The following is a 16458-nucleotide window of genomic DNA, read 5'->3' as shown; positions in this document are numbered from 1 at the left end:
AGAATAGAAGAAACACCGGTCGCAGGGGAATTATTCTCTTCTGTCGCCCAATCATCTGACTGTTGTGGGTCTAACTTCATCCGTACTATACCATACCATTATTTTTGGGTACTCCAAGGGAAGGGTACCAAAAAATGGAAGGGTCGGGGACGGTTATTTTGGTACTATTCCTAATGGAAATGCAAAAGAAATCATCTTTTAATCGTCATTTAACAGAACTCTTGAGACCATTGTGGACAGGTGACTGTACCAAATGGGCAAATGCCGTAGTTTCTAGCAGCAGTGAAGAGTTGACACTTGCCACAGTGTGTAACCCATCATCCTTTGCACTCCACTCACTGCCTCCATTGGCAAAAATGGCAGGCACCACAGAAAGACAGACAAAGACTATGAAACTGTGAAAGCTCCAGCTGCTTTCACATCCATTTCAAGAAATGAGAAAAGGTAAGAAAAGGTGACTTGGAGGAAAAAAAAAAAAAAAAACACTGCCAGAATGAAGCGACCCACAGGTCAAGGAATACCAGTAATATAAGAAGCCACTTGGCAAATCCTCACACTGAAAAACAGATTTCAGAAGATGAGAGGAGAGAAAACAGATCCAGCGTGGCCAAACGACTCAAAAAGGCAGTATTTACAACCCCACTTCCCTATAACTGTGAGAAGTTCAAGAGCTCACAAGACGTATTGGTAAATATATAGCCAGAGTCTTAAAGCCATTTTCTGGAGACAATGAAAGATTCAGAGGGTTAGTAAACACGCTGGAGCTAAAGTATAAAATCCCAGCACACACATAGTTTAGTCAATCACAATTACCAGCTCTCTACAAAGACACAAAAAGTTACACAGAGCCTCACGGTGCGTTTCACGAGCTGCCGTCTCAATATTGTCATAACTATTACCGCGGTATTATTGTACGTAGATAATCAATATTGTTGTATCCTAATTTTTTAAAGCAACGTTTCATGTACTTCATTGGCTTCATGAATAATAAGTAAGCACTAACTAGAAGTTAAGTAAAAAAGACAAGGCTAGGCAGAAAGTTACAGGCAAAGGCATAAAACCAGATACACCAGTTTTAAAATAATGTGTAATTCTTGCATAAGACATAGTTACGTATGGGTCGTGTGTCATATTGAACTAATTAGCATTTGTTACAGCCACAAATGAATAGTGAGAGTTTACAATGTTGTTCTAGTCAAGCAGCAGGACCACCGCGTCACCTCAGAGTCAGTGTTTGCCTCTTAAGTCCAGTTTAATCTTTCAACTCCTGTTACAAAAATAACACTGCACGTGTCGATTCTGGCCGCGGACATCTTCGGTGTGAGCGTGGAAACGGATCAGGCCAACAAATCCTCCGTCTCACAAAAGCAAGATGGAAATTTGGCTGACAGAAGCAATAAACTGATAACAAACACGGCAAACAGGCCTCTTTTATTACGGTGACATTTCATTATGGAAGATGGATTTCAATAAGCCCCCGTCACCTTAGACAAAGCCAAAATAAAATAAAATCACAAGATACATGGGAGAACAAAATCCTCCAAAGATATTGCTTTGATTCATGTGTACACAGCACATTAATTTATGTGAGCTGGCTGCTAATATAATCATTTTAATTTAACATAAAGTCTCTGTAGAGTGAGTGTGTGTGTGCCTGTGACTGTAAAAGAACATGAAATATTCAGCTTGGTTCAATGAGTTATTCTGTGTTTTCTGTCACTGTCTGTATACGTGTGTGTGTGTGTGTGTGTGTTTACACTCGAGCCAAATACGACCATTTCTTTTCATTTTCATCAATTTTAAGCTGCATAAAATCCCAAAATTGAAAGCGAACAGGGGGGGAAAAGTCCTTTTAATGATTGCTTCCTCGATTGTAAACTTCCCACCGTTTATTTATTTTTTTATATGGCTGCATATCACCCCGTGACCAAGAACATGCAGAGAGTGAAGTGGTTATAAATCACGGTGAAACACAGAGATACCTGCTCTGCTGATGGCCTTGTACAAACAGGGACAGAGGTTGCTCTTAAATTATAAGGGACTACTCTCCCTCTCTGTGTTTCCGCTTCCTCTATCTGTTGTTTCCAGCTGCTTCACTCATTCACTGCTACTTCACTTGATCTATGTCCAGTATCAAGTAAACAATGATTTACTGCACTGCCGGATCTTTGAATGAGTTTTTCAATGGGGCATTGCACTTGACAGTGAACCAGCCATATTACCCTCCGAGCTAACGCTAACGCTAGCTCCAGTTATCTATTGATAGACTGGAAATTGAAGAAATGGAAACAGCCATTTTTTACGTTTTAATGTAAACTTGTATTCATTTGAATCCTCTGTTGCATAGTTTATTCTTGATTACCCGTTTTCCTGCTTTATTGCACTGTACATTACAAAGTTGTTGTTTAAATCTGACTTTAAAGGTGACCGTGGGTGTTTTGAAAAGTGCAAATAAATACAATGTGGTAGTATATTATTATTATTACTGTATATTCTGTAACATACTACTGGAAACTGAAAAATGGCTTCAATCTGAGTCTTGTGACTTCATATGAATTGTTATCTTTTTGGAAGCAGCACTTATTTCTTGTCATCTCTTTTTTTATTTAACTACATATGTGGAAGGCCATAGGGGAAGTAGTGTGTTCACATTATCCTAATGTATACCTAATGCTATGTGGCAACACAGGGATCTAGTGTAATAATAATACATTTTATCTACACAGCGCTTTTAAAGCTCTCAAAGTTGCTTTACAATTCAAACCAAAGAAAAAGGAATACGTACAAGATTTGCTGGTCTAGAACTTATGATGCCTTTAAGTGACATATTGTGAACATGCATTTATATAACATGTACCACTTCTCTGGGACACCAAGGATATTTTTAGTCATTTATTTCCATATACCCTCCCATCTCTAAAAGTGTAGTGCATCACTTTTAAATCCAAACAAACGTCTGTTGCAGCAAAGATTATTTCACACAATACTGATTAAGCCTGTCTGAAGTTCTGTCCCCACCCACCACTGCGCTGCTGCTGTATACACACAAACGCTCCCTCCCTCAGGTCCGATTGTAGTGCTTGACAGAGCCCATTGTCATAATGGTGGATGCGGCCTAGACAACAGCGGCAGCATAATAACATAGAGACAACAAAAATCACCAAATTGTGCACACTGCACCTTTAAATGTAGTAAACTTTATGATGAGAACTCCACAAGTTCCCCCACTATCAGTGATACAACCTCGTAAATCCCTCTGAAGGCGACTTTTAGTATAATTTGCAATATAAATAGTTTCATTATTGTTACAGATTGGTCGTTTCCATTAGCGTCGCATGGTTAGTCAGTGTGGCCAGTGTCTGACGCCTGCCTGTGTCGGTGGGAAGTCTGCAAATAATGTGAATATTAGGAGATGGCGACTTCTTCTTCTTGTGAATGACTGCAAGATGAACAGTAAGAGCAGGTCTGGTGTCTGCTTGTTATTGTGTGTGATTCTACAGAATGTGTTCACATTCTACATTCAATTACCAGCCGCCTCAGAGAGATTTCAGCTGAATGCTTCAGTTGGTCTTCATCTGAGAGGGTTTTTTTTTTTTTTTTTTCTTCACCATAGTCGGCCACAAAAGACTTTTGTCTTCCCCTTTGCACAGTTTGCTTCCCTGTTAATTTTTTATTCTCATCTTCTCATCTCCACTCTGCTCTCCCTGCAGCCTATCATTGCAGACTGAAGACAAACTCCAGCCAGTTTGCTCATTATCATAAAATAATGGGCCGTGAGTAGTGAGAGCCTCGTCTTCCTTTCTTTCTTTTTCTTCAATCACACATTAAGTTATACTTGCGAGCCTCCACCCCCTCCCCCCATGATCCCAGAACTATGTGAGGAAGAACCGTCTTGCATTGGAACTGTATTTACTTCACAGCCTTTTCAATCCCTTGTGGCATATTTATAGTGTCTGTGGGAGGAGGGCTGCTGTGATCCTTTGGTTTCCTTCTTCTTCCTCTCCCCATTCCAGTTTTTTTGAGCCTTCACACCTACAGACAATGTCTCATCCAGTTGGCTCCGCAGCCCGACATTAAACTGCGGGAACAAGAACTTGTCATGCGATCCCTGCTGTTGTTGTTAGTCTAGGAGCCAATAGATGGCTCCCTGCTCAGTCTCAACCATTATGTAAAGAAAAAAAAAAAAATCAACTGTGTCCAAGCCTTGTCTTGTTCTTCACACCCTGACCAACAGGCACACTGTCTGAGATACCAACGTTTGGGACATGTATAAATACCCAGCCTGGCCAGATATTCCAACAGTGCACAAATGGAGCCTGGAAACGAAATGACCAGCTAACTACAATGTTTCTGTGAGGCAGGTGACCGATACAGGGAGAGAAATCTCTCTTTTCATGGGAGGAGACAGTGTGCCTTTCAGGCCTGGACACGGTTGGGTTCACCAGTCTCCCAGGATGGATGAGGACACTGCTGAACAGTGGCCCTGTTGTGGCCCTATAAACAGTCTGAGGCTTTGGCACTTCTGCCTAACACTGGCAAGTGGCAAAGAGAATTACAGCAGTGATTCACTGTGTTCTCTGCCATAAAGCCTCACTGCGAAACTGCCTCGCTGTCACTGACTGTTTTGTAATCAACTCTAAAACATTATTTCAATACGGAAGTCATATCTAAAGTACTGCAAACAGCACCCACGCCAGACTGCTCTTGGACCGGTGTGATTGCATTTTAAATGGTATTTGTTTTCTTCGAGGGCATTTGGCTCATTATCAGAGCCTCCACTGACAATCCCAGTACACTGCCCGTGACTTATGTGCCTTCTTTGAGAGTGATGCTTGAGGGCGAAATGTCTCATTATGAAATCAGAGGGGCTCTTTTCCATTTTTTTTTTTTGGGTTACTTTTTTCCCAGGCTGAGAAGAGAGCTGGAGCGGTTTTCTGCCTTGCTGGTGCATGGATGGACCGTGCACACACACACACACACACACACACACGTCAGTGCTACACAATCGATCCTCTCCATGCGAGAATTCCTATACACCCTCAGCAATATAGATTCTAGGTGTCTGTAGGAAAAGCGGATGCAGGGTGACAGTGTGGAATGCGGAGGAGGCAGGCAAGCAGGCAGGCAAGGGATGAGTCCGATAGTGCTCATGCATTTTCTGACAAGCACCCAATACTGTGTGTGTGTGTGTGTGCTTGAATTATGAAGCCACAGCAAATCTTTCACAACATGTCTGAGCACAGTGTTTGTTTCCACAGTGCTAGTAAAGCTGATGTGTCCTTAACACATGACCAAAGCATCCACAGGTAGGTTGTTTATGTTGACAAAATCTGATTCATACTGGGGTGAGGGAGAGAAAAACAAACAAACAAACAGAATGAACATGTTTGCAAGAACTCACCGCGTTTTGGAATTGCAGTTAAAGTTTAACTCAGTATATCCCATTCTCTTGATGACTGTGCCTCTCAAGTGCCGACAATGCGGAGAAACTCATGTCACAGTTAGTGAGGCTGTCGACAGTAACTCCGCGGAGGGAAAACATAGAAAGAACAACACTCCGAGAAAAAAAAACAAAAAAAACACCGAGGGATCCGAGGAGAGGGGGAAGTGACGACGCTCCGGACAAATCCGTCGCACGGTTCTACACCAGTGGGGAAAAAAAAAACTTTGAGAGACGCAGTCGGGGCGCGCTGGGGGATAAAATCCCAGTTATCCCAGTGAATTCAGCGATCCTACAATCAGCTTTGACCTTTCTGCAGATAATGACTTTACGAAATGAAATCATCCAGCGGGAAAGGAGGAGAGAAGAGTGGGAGAGGGACGAGAAGAGGAGGAGGAGGAGGAGGAGGAGAGGCTCAAGGAGCGCAAAGGGGCTGTCGATTAGACGATTAAAAAGACGCGTTTGCGCATTTGTTTTTAGCCAGAGAGCGGCGGGGACCCGCGTCGGAATGCGGCTACCGGGGACGTGGACGCACACCCCGCGACGATGGCCAAATATCCCGTCATGAATTCCAGCCCGGAGTCGTGTTTTTCCTCCCTACACTCGACCCGCCTACACCGCATCGCTGTGTGGAGGAGCGCAGCAGCCAGAGTCTGTGGACAGAAGCTGTTGGTCCGGCAGCAGGCGCCTCAGCTCCCCCTCTGTGTGCGTCCCTCTCTCGCTTAATCACATGTTTAAGACACAAGTAGCCCTCTGTAATCGCTGCCAAAGACTCTGGTGGACGACGTGGGGAGAATCATAAGCGTTTTCGTCGCTCTCTCCTTCACACTTTAAATGAGGACTGACAATCTTATGCCGTTAACTTTATACTCTCATATAAAGTTATTTTCACATAGCAAAGGTAGGGTCAGTGGAATGAATTAACCCCCCCAATAATTGCTGTGCTGCTGGACTTAAAAGTGTCCCATGAGAGGACGTGGACATTTGAAGTCCTTATCAGTGTATGGCGTCACATTACAGTTGGCCCATGCCTTGATCGTCTTTGGTTTGGTCCGATGGAGCGTGTGTCTACGCATGCATTAAGAGTCATTATGTGGCACTGGAAACTGCAGCTCTCCTCAGAATCCCCACCACGCAGCGGCGGGGAGACCACATGCAATGAATGGATGCTGGCATTTTCATAATGACTGTGACAGCACACATTAAAGCATCAGGGATCAGCGGCGCAGCAAAAACGCTGCGACTCGCGCGCGCACACACACACTCACGGGCAGCGCACCTGATTTCATTTCAGATTATGCGCTGATCACAGAGCCCGCGCGCCAAAGAGCGTGTAAGGATTTGAACGGTCGCGGAGACATGTTCACTTCTTGTCTTTTATTGGCTCTTAGTTCTCTGCAGGAATAATTAATATACTGAGAAGCAGAAAGGGAGAGATAGGGGCCCTTTGTCATGGATTCCATTTTATATATAATCTAAATCCATCACTTATGTGAAAACTCTTCTGGTTTGTAAACCCCATGATGCCTAAATAGTTGGTTTGAACAAAACACTTTAGTCTGAGTGCACAATATACTGTACTTGATTGATAATTTGGCGTGTTTCTTTTTTTTTCTCGAGGAAAATTAATCAATTAAGTGAATATATAAATGCTGAATGCTGTAATGCTGAAATTAATCAGCAGTCATGCCTCTGAGATGTACAGCAGGCACAGCAGACCTCAGTGTGGTGCTAATTAACACAATTCCCTGTGCGTTTCAGCGTCCAGTTAGTATGCGGCGCTGAGCCGGAGCTGTCCGTGGTGCTGAAGTTGATTTATGTTGTGTCCCTGCAGAGATTTGCCTCAGATTCCTGTGACACAGACTCGGTTCTTATGTCTTATGCCACAAAAGTGACAACTTCTTGGATTATTTTTTTTTTTTCATCCAAACCTACATATTATTCATATTAAACCCATAAATAGATTCCTGTACAGTTTCCTGTACACATACTTCACTGTAACTTCACTGTAGTTATGTCATACTACCTTTAGCTGCATGGATCATCTTTAGAGGAGTTTCCTGACACAGCCTACATTAATAAATTATCTTGAGCTTGATGACTATGGAAGCACATTGCATTCATTTGTTTTTCGTGGTAATTTGTTTTCTGAATAATCGAGATACTTCAAACTCTTGCGAGAACGTCCAACCTGCAAGTGACTCCTATGGACCTATGGTGACTCCTGCCCGCACATACATGCTGATCCGCAAAGTCCTCAGGTGCCTGCGTAAAGTTGACAAACTAATGGTAATACCATCTATTTGACTTAAAGACAGGACTATCTCCCAGTGTCTTAAACCCAGATCAAAGTAAAACTCATCCAAAAGTCATCCATTTTGTTACCATTAAATCGAGCTCTCAATAAAGGAATGAATGTGTGTATTGCTTCAAATGCTTACAAAACTCAGAAAAAATAAATAAATCAGAAAAAAATACTCTGAAAAATAGTGAATGCAATGCACTTCTGTAGATTCCGTAGATAGCCCATTCACTCTCACATGTGCAGCACTTTTTCTTATCACACACCCATTCATATGATACTGACACAGCTATCAGGGGGAACTTGGGGTTAAGCGTCTTGCCCAGGGACACAGAATAATGGAACCTGGGATCAAACACGTGGCATTCCAGTTAAAAGACAACCACTGAGCCCACTGCTCAGTAAGTGATAAACCCTGGAAATAATTACTCCAATTCTTTCATCCTCACACACTGGACCTTTACAAACAAATTAGATGGTTGATTGGATAAGTTACTCAGTGCATTCCTACTTAGCACAAATAGGAGTCCCACTTCACCCAGAAGTGCTCAATAAATCATAATTACAATCCAGTTTTGTAGTTTTGTATGGCAACATTTCAACAGAATTATATGGGATTTTTCTTTTCTTTTCTTTTTTTTCTTTTACACTGGAAATGACTCTGTTGAGGAAAAGTGTCCCTTTCATCTTAGCCATGACCCAGTAAGTATCATAATTCTATTAACTTCGCTATCAACAATTAATGACTTCCATTAGCATATTAATGAGTGATGTTCATGAAAGGAATCTCCATCATGTCGGGTGGAAGTGGAGCAACCCAGTGGATTTGCTGCTCCAGCGTCTGTGATGACGAGTGAGGCTGTGTAACTAATTTACACCTTAAGCACAGACTCATTAGAGGACCTGGGAGTGTCTGTGAGGGATCACATTCATTTAAGCTCTGCAACTGTCTGGAAGGCTGCAGAAAATGTCTCTCCGGTCGGAAGGGCGTTGTCACGTGTACTGTTTGGCCTTTTTCCACTGTCATTCCTCATTTCCAATGCCAGTACTCTGTTGAAAAAGAAAGGTTCCTGTCCATATCAGCAGTGACTCATTCCTGAATCAGAGACATAACCTTTTTGAAAGGGCTGTTTGGATTTTTCTTGCATGCTTGTTTGATTTCACTTTTTATTTTTTAAACCGAGGTCTTAATACACAGCAGGATAAGAATTTTCTCCCCATTATGCATTCGATCTTAGTGGATCTGCTGTGAACTCTTGCGGCAGTTTTCCCGCAATCACCTCCGTTTTCGAATCAAGTAATGTGACCTTAGCTGTCTCTCCATTATCCCTCAGGCAGCCATAGAGGACAGTGGATTCTGATAACTCCATTTCATTGGGCCTGTGGAATGAGTTTAGGCCCGTTCAACTAAGTGCCTGTTCATTTTAGCTTCATTTCACTGTCTATCATTTCCTCCACAATACTATCAGAGCAGCGGTTATCTGTTCTATATTTAAAAGTGCTTGGATTATTTGGTGCAATGGATGAATACTTCATATAGATTACCTCCAGCTATCTGGCGTTACCTTCTTTATATCGAAGCACTAAGAGGTTTGGAATTAGAATGTAAGCGAGCTCCTGCAGTATAACCTGTTTATTATGGCATATGCTGATCAGTACAATGTCAGGGAACAGGGTTCATGAACAAAGGGAGCTGCTCAGAGAAAAAAAATATGCAACTTTTTATTCCATCACAAAGCTGAGTCTGCTGCTTTCCCTCGCTCATGTTTTTTTAAGAAGAAACAAAGCAGTCACAGGATTGAAGAGACAATGAGTTTCCATGCAAGTTTGTTTGAACTTCAGCTGTTGTGGGGTTGTGTCATCCTCCATCCCATTATACATGTGTTGACTGAAGTGTGTCTGCCTCCGCTCCACTAAGTGGCAATGGACCCCCTTTCAGCTTGTTAGTATTAGACAGTTCATGATTTAGCTTGTGGCTCCATCCATCCATCCATCGTCTGCCGCGTTATCCTCCACATGAGGGTTCACAGGGATGATCTTTTAAATATTAAACTCTTTAAATTGACAGAGCATAAAATCAGGGTCCTTGTCAGTCCAAAACATGTTATTGTCCAGGATTTTATTCCTCTATGTACCGGCTTCTTCTATTATTTCTGGTTATTAACCATGAGTGGAAAAAGAGGCTCAATCCCGGCCTAGATTGAGTGAAATCCTGGTCCCACCAAGGGTATACCAATGGTGGTGTAGTGTGGGTATAGTGTGGTCTACTGTAGTGAATATACTATCACATGAGTGTTGGTGTAGTGTGGTCTACTGTAGTGAATATAGTGTGGTCTACTGTAGTGAATATACTATCACCTGAGTGTTGGTGTAGTGTGTTCTACTGTAGTGAATATAGTGTGGTCTACTGTAGTAAATATACTATCACATGAGTGTTGGTGTAGTGTGGTCTACTGTAGTGAATATAGTGTGGTCTACTGTAGTGAATATACTATCATCTGAGTGTTGGTGTAGTGTGGTCTACTGTAGTGAATTTACTATCACCTGAGTGTTGGTGAAGTGTGGTCTACTGTAGTGCATATAGTGTGGTCTACTGTAGTGAATATACTATCACATGAGTGTTGGTGTAGTGTGGTCTACTGTAGTGAATATACTATCATCTGAGTGTTGGTGTAGTGTGGTCTACTGTAGTGAATTTACTATCACCTGAGTGTTGGTGTAGTGTGGTCTACTGTAGTGAATATAGTGTGATCTACTGTAATGAATATACTATCACATGAGTGGTGGTGTAGTGTGGTCTTCTGTAGTGAATATACTATCACGAGTGGTGGTGTAGTGTGTTATGTGTCAAACACTTTTATGTTGTCATGTGTAAATCCTGGCCCTTTGTATTGGGCATACAGCATATAATCACAAATCACGTAGACTTACAATACTGAGGTTAAGTGTATATGCAGTAGTGATTTGACCCTCATTTGGGTCTTCTGGGCATGTTAGTTGACTTTGAGATATTTGATTTAGCACTCTGTCTGTCAGTTTTAAGTGAACCTAAATAATAATGTTATTTTTCTATTTTCATGTAACTATACTGACATATAAAGCCCCAAGTCTGAGTACTGCTTCAACTGTGTGGACTTCTCCTCATGTGTGAGTGGGTTTTCCTGGATACTCCTGGAAACTGGAATTGCCCATAGGTGTGAACATGAGTGTTAAAGCACATTTAGGTGACCCAGTGTAACATAAAGTAAGGATGAATAGAAGTAGGAGTCAGTTGTATGTACTGTTTATTGAGTGAAACACAATCTCAACAACAACCCCATTGAAAAAAGATTTAATGTGATTATTTAGGGTGAATTCCCCATCATAACCACTTCCCAAATGCATTACACTATTGTGCTAATTAAACAAGTATTTGTCTAATGGCCTAACAAGACCTAATGATGACTCCCATGAGAAAAAGGAGTGAAGAGAAAGAGATTACCTTGTTTTCATCTGGAGACGACAAAAGTGATTCCATGATAGTAATCAGTGTTTTCATTCAAGATATTTATCATGCCACAGCAGCAGCATCAGTGCTAAACAGAGCGGCTGCTAATGCAGTGGGTTTGATAAAACAACAGCGGAGGTATAAGCCGCTCGGTCTCTCTTTCTTCCAGTAAACACACAACACATTTGCTATCTCGTACGGATAATGAGCTATTCTTTCAAACATTGATTGGTTCGTGTGATGCCAGAAGCGCAGCAAAGTCACAGTGCTTTGGTTAATATTTGAATCATTAAACTAGGATGGCAAACTGTATTTTCTGCCTGCTGTTAGCAAAGCAAACTCGTTGCAAAAAAACAAAACAAAAGAAAGGTTACTGGTACAAATCCCTGGACAGGCTCAAAAATAGAAAATCCTGCGCCTTCAAAGTGCCCTTAGGACTGAACTTACAAGTACCACTGTAAAGCTGCTCAATGGCCATCAAAACAGAGCTGTAATAAATGTTTGAAAAATAATTCCCTCTGCAACCACTCCCTTGCTGTTGCCGTGGCGCCTTTTCAACAAATCATATGGAGTTCTAAGCATTAAAAGAACAACAACAATAATGATTATCGTTATTATGATGAACTGCGGCGCAGCTGGCGTGCGTCTTTGTAGTCGTACATTTCAAGAGGGGTGGATACGATTGGTCCGGTCTCTGCCAGGGTATAAAGGAAAAGTAAGTATATATCAGCGGGGAATTGAGAAGTGTGCCTAAATATATAGAGTCTGCTGCTATGAAGGAAACCTATCATTGGGTCCCAATGACCAGATGGCTCGGAGATTTATCAGAAATGATATAGTGCCGTGGATGAGAAGGCTATAGCTTCTCCGTTACCCATCCATCACTGATGATGTATTACAGATAAACTACCAGGCAGCAACAAGCTCTCACTGAGAGCCTGACCTCGTTGATGAAGGCGAAAACTCCCCCATGGCCATCGCAGCATTACCCATAGGCCCCCTCTTTTTGATACAACAATCAGAGCTTGTTTCTGTACAAGGGATCTCATATCAACAGTATTACTTGTTGGGGGTGGTGTGTGTGTGTGTGTGTGTGTGTGTGTGTGCACTGACAGAAAAGAACAAACACACAATTTGTCTGCAGACATGTGTGATGGCAACCTCCCCTCTCTCCCACATCAGTGCTTGAAGGTAAAGTCAAAAGGCTATCCTCAAGCTGTGAGGCTGATGTGCGCCTTCACTCTAGCCTTTGCCTCCAAAGTACATCGCTTTCTTTTCCACACAGACGGAAATAAATAGAACGCAGTCGAGGCCTGATTCTGTGTTTGTAAATGACTCAGCCGTGAAAAATGTCATCTCTATTTTCGTGTGTCTTTGTGACACCGAAGAGCAACACAAGACAGTCCTTGTGTTTTTTTTTTTTTTGTTCTTCATCTGTCCATCTGTCCTTTAGTTATACCACTTATACTTCAAGGTTCATGTGACAAGAGACGGCCAGTTTATCACGAGGCCATTCCCCAACCTTTTCCGTGCTCCAGTTTACCTATAGCACTTTCACTATATAGACATAAAAAAGGGTAATCTTTGCATCCAGAAATGTTTAAAACCTGTATTCCCTCGTTGCAAAAAAATAGGTCACTTTGTATTAAAGTCGATGAGGAAGTCATTTTGTTTTGTTTCCTTTATTCTTTTATTATTTATTTGGCTTACTTCCTCTCATTTTTATTAAAGCCAACTCTAAAGGTCTGCACAATAATCCCAAGGCACTCGTAGTGTGGAACTGTGTCTGTGTTTGTGTGTGTGTGTGTGCCAATGGCAAATAAAAATTGTGAATCTTTATAGTCTAATCACTAGTTTCAGGTTTTATTCAATATGTCATGATGTTTATTTTGTAAAGTATTTATCACAAAGTACACATTTAAGGAGGTAGGCTTTAGGGTATGAATTTTGTGTGATTGACAGCGGATATATATACGACGACACAGTTGACGCGCTGTCTCGCATACACTTAGTGAGCTCCACCCTCATCTCTTCTTCAAAACGGTAGTTCACGAAACAGTGTGTGATGTCACTACAGCCTGGTTTATAAAGCTCACGTCTTTGGGTTGTACACATATCTAAAGCAAACCCACATAGATGCAAAGTCCCCAAAGAGTGGTCTTCTTGTGAGGCGAGAATGCAAACCGTTAGTGCTGGGGATAATAAGTGTGTCTGGAGACTGGCAAATTATCTAAATCTAAATCAGTCAAATAGCAGTTTTCTGTCAACAGTGGATTCATTTTTTATTTATTTTGAAGAAAAGCACAAACAAATGTGACCCTCAGCAGTCACTTTGCATAATAATAATAATGGAAATTTAGATTCTCTTATGTATGGGGTGGACTAGTTATGATTTTATCCCGCAGCCATGAATCTCTGCTGATGAAGGTCAACCCAATATTTACACTTTCTTTGGGACTGAGGCACTGCTGCGTAAAGCCCACATCAAAGTTAATGACCCGAGTTATCCACGTTTAAATATTTTCGTCAAGATGTCACCGAAATAAGGAAATACAGCCCCAGGGGTTTCTTCAAATCGTCAAAAACGCACTGTGTGTACCTTAGCCTTCAGTCTTTGACACTGTGAACATTATTATTGCACTAAAGCTGACGTTCTATTCAACACTGAGGGTTTTTCTTTTTGTTTTCTTTTTTTTGCAGCTCAATCTTACACAACAGCCAGAGTGATAGGCAAACATATTTCAGCATAAAAGAAGTTGTTGTGTATCACTTGTGTGCAGCTTCATCCGGAGAACAAAAAAAAGAAGGTCTTGCCGTGTGTGTGTGTGTGTGTGTGGATGTTGCACACATGCAAGTGAGCAAGAGGCAAACTGGAAATAGCACAGCACATGGATCTAGAACACAAGGAAACAAAGTGCTCAGATGAAATCTCTCATGTCATTATGAGGATGTGTGAATATGCTGCAGCTTAATATCTATCTGTTACAAGGAAAGTTCCAGTTTTTTTGCTTTTTGAAGTGTGGTCTGATGAGATGTTGACAAGTTATCAACACTGCCTTTACGGAGCCCTGCCACCACAGATGGTGCCGGACACTAACTCTCACTGATAGCTGCTATCGGTGACAGAAGGAAGAACAGATTTGAGCCACTTAACAAAAGGCCCACTTTGTAAATGTGCTACTTTTTCTTGCTGTTAGACAGCTTTTTCTGGCTGGAGAATAATAATAATAATAATAAAAAAAACAACTCTCCTGTACCCAAGTCCAGGGAGAAAATCAGAATTCTTAGCTTGTGAGGACATGAGAGAAACTGGGCTACTGCTTTTGAACGTGTTGTACTTACGGAGGCAGCATCTGGTTGTGTGTTTTGATGTAAAAATCGCATATTTTCGCTGTCAGAATCCCCACATTAATACCTCACACCATTACTTTATGCAAATAGCACAGAGTGCATATGCAACCGATCTGGGTTGTGAAGAATTTGGCGCGCGATGAATGTCTTTTGGAGGCAGTCTCCATTTATATAAACATATGTACAGTGTGTCAAATTTAACATGGAAGTCTCCATATGTGCATAACAGCAATGCTAAACGATATGGAAATAACACAAGTGCGCATCACGTACACCTCTCCCACAGTATGCAGTCGCAGAAGGGGTGAGGTAAGGGCCAGACAACACACCCTTAAATACTAGGTGGGCACCCCACAAGTGACAGGGTCAGGGTAAAATATAAAAATAAAAACTTTACATACAGTTTGTGTAATTATAACATAAAAAGGAAAATAAAATAAATATCAAATATCAAACAAATATGCTGCAATAACACACATATAGTGCAAATTATTCATTTTATTTTGACGGACTTCTGAACTTCTAAAACTGATATGTGCCTTTGAGTCACATATGGAATTTTTTTTTATTTTCTATATATATATATAATTCAATTCAAGCAAGCAGAAATAACTCCAACTAATCTTTTTTTTTTTTAATGCGTGTTGGTCTTTTCCACCCTTTTCTAAAAAGAATTGAGCACTCCTTCATCAGAGTGTTTTCCTGCATTTCCTGCCCATTTAACCCGCCCACAACATATCAATGGGATTCAGATCTCAGCTTTGGATATAGGCCATTCCATAAACCCTCCATTTCAAGGTGGATTTGCCCGTATGCTAAGGGTCATTATCCCGTTGAAAGGTCCACTCTTTCATATGCTGCAGGATTCATGTTTGAATGGATGGCTGCAAGCTGCCCGTGCGCTCCTCGAGGCAGGGAAGCAACATCCAAACATTTCCACCACCATTCTTTGCCAGTTGGTTTGTGGTTCCTCTCCTGAAAAGCTGTTTTTTTTTGGTCTTGGCCAACACTTCTTATCTTTATTCATCTTTACAAAGCACATGCCTCCAAAAAAGACCTTCTCTTCTCGAGCACACATTCATTGGCAAACTGTAGTTTTGCACTCATACAGTATTCTCTTTGGAGAGCGAAGGCCCTTTTTTTTTTTTCTCCCCATATAGTTCAGATTTGTGCAATTTCGCCTTGATTGCAGGCACTTTGACAACAGCAGCACGAAAGTGTTACCTGCAGACACGGCGATGAAAAGCTGGGGCTGTTGTCGGAGACTTCTTTATGCATGAAACATGCGGCCCTTGGGCTGAATTTGCTGGGGCGGCCGGTCTCCAGCAAGTCAGCAGTCACTTGTCGATTATTTTCCTTACAGTGAAGTGTTTTATTTAAAAAACACTTCACAAAAACAAGGTTTTTTTTAAAGTTCTGACTCACAGGCGTCTGCAGGCTTTTCTTTTTCTTGAAGGCCTTGGAGAGCTCTTTAGATCTTGGCAACAATAACAACAACAAAGACTATAAGTCAGAGTTTAAGAAATTAAAGGTTTAACCTGCCATTGCTGGTACAGGCTCTTTGTACAAATGCCGAACTCAGTGTTTTAACTTTTCCCATTTGTTTACATCTCTTAAATTAGTTGTAGTTTGTTTAAATTCATGTGTTATTTTTTGTTGAAAATAGTCATTGCTGAATGTACATCATCATCGCTTCGGAAGGCAGAGGTTTGTGCGTGTAACGCCCTGGAGTTAGGACAGGAGTACGTAGCCACAAGGGGGCGACTCTATGAAATAAGAAATAACTCTATTCCAATGGAAGTCTATTGGAAAATGAGTCTAGGTCTTGATTTATAACTTCAGTAATCACTTTCCTGAGACGTTAATGGTCTTATTTCA

At 41.4% G+C, this 16458-nt stretch overlaps 1 protein-coding gene across 1 annotated transcript in view; it reads right to left on the bottom strand.

Annotated features, from left to right (window-relative positions):
* brinp3a.2 (bone morphogenetic protein/retinoic acid inducible neural-specific 3a, tandem duplicate 2) overlaps nt 1-5561 on the bottom strand; it is a 53284-nt gene extending 47723 nt beyond the window's left edge. The window contains exon 1 of the mRNA XM_058639351.1: nt 5402-5561. The gene's annotated coding sequence lies outside the window, so the exon portion shown is untranslated. The remainder of the gene's footprint in view (nt 1-5401) is intronic.
* Between the last annotated feature and the right edge of the window lie 10897 nt (nt 5562-16458).

The sequence above is a fragment of the Solea solea genome, chromosome 9 (assembly GCF_958295425.1).
Source record: "Solea solea chromosome 9, fSolSol10.1, whole genome shotgun sequence".
In the NCBI taxonomy this organism is placed as follows: domain Eukaryota; kingdom Metazoa; phylum Chordata; class Actinopteri; order Pleuronectiformes; family Soleidae; genus Solea; species Solea solea.
This window is presented reverse-complemented; position numbering and strand designations above follow the sequence as displayed.